The following is a 1,032-nucleotide window of genomic DNA, read 5'->3' on the forward strand; positions in this document are numbered from 1 at the left end:
GGTTCCTCCACTGTATTTGTTTCCTCTTAGGTTTTTCCTGCCCCCTTCTGTTGGTATTCATCCTTGTCTTATTGTAGAAATGTTTTCACAACCATCTGATTATCCTTGGTTGTCGTACATATTTTAAGTAAGGCACAAAACACCTGATTCTGGAAGCTCTGTGGAGCTGGGCCAAGCCTGTAGACTGGAGAGTCTTTGGGGATTCTATGGAGACCCAGCCATTTCTTTGGGAGACCCTGAAATACCAGTGTTTGTCGTTGGTTTAATTTTTATTTTTTCCTCGTAAACTGACTTGGATATGTCATCTGTCTTTCTTTATGTCTGGAAAACTTTATCTCAGTTTCCCTTGACACATTCCTTCAACCTCCTGGGAGAGTTAGTGGGAGGGGAGATGAGCCTGTTTGACTAGTTCTGGGAATGTGGTGAGGGAAGAGATCTGGGGATTTCGGCTCTGTGCTGACATTTCCTTCATGCTAATCTGGTTTTGCACCCCTGCAGTTCACCCTTTTTCAACTCCTGACCAAGTTAACTCTCGTTACTCACATCGACAGTTATTCTTCATGTTCAAGACCCCATTCATCCCCCAGTCTCCACTAACTCTCCTGCTTCACTTCCGGTCTACATTGGCTCACTTGTTTCTTCCCTGCTGAGCTCTTTGGTTTGCTAAGCAGCATCTCGGGAACAGCCCCCGTGCTACATGTTGTTTCTTGCGCTGGATGTGAGTTTTTTCTTGTCATGCTATGTGTTCTTTCTCGTTCAGGGGAGAGTCGCGGCTGGGTTGTTAGGATGCTTGCGCCCCGTACCCGGGACGTGCAGGGAAGTGTAGAAGGGGGCGAGGGGCGAGAAACGCTGAATTCTAGCCTGAATTGGGAGGAGAGCCTCGCGAGTTGAGTTACGGTTCCTGATTCCATTTAGATAGAACGTTTTGTTAACTTGTAGGAATTTCCTTTTTCCATTTCTTTCATTAAACCGCGAACGTAGTAATGACTTACGCTGGTTGCACATTCCTTACAATTGAAGATTATATTGATT

This window comes from Mandrillus leucophaeus, unplaced genomic scaffold, assembly GCF_000951045.1.
Source record: "Mandrillus leucophaeus isolate KB7577 unplaced genomic scaffold, Mleu.le_1.0 Scaffold392, whole genome shotgun sequence".
Taxonomy (NCBI): domain Eukaryota; kingdom Metazoa; phylum Chordata; class Mammalia; order Primates; family Cercopithecidae; genus Mandrillus; species Mandrillus leucophaeus.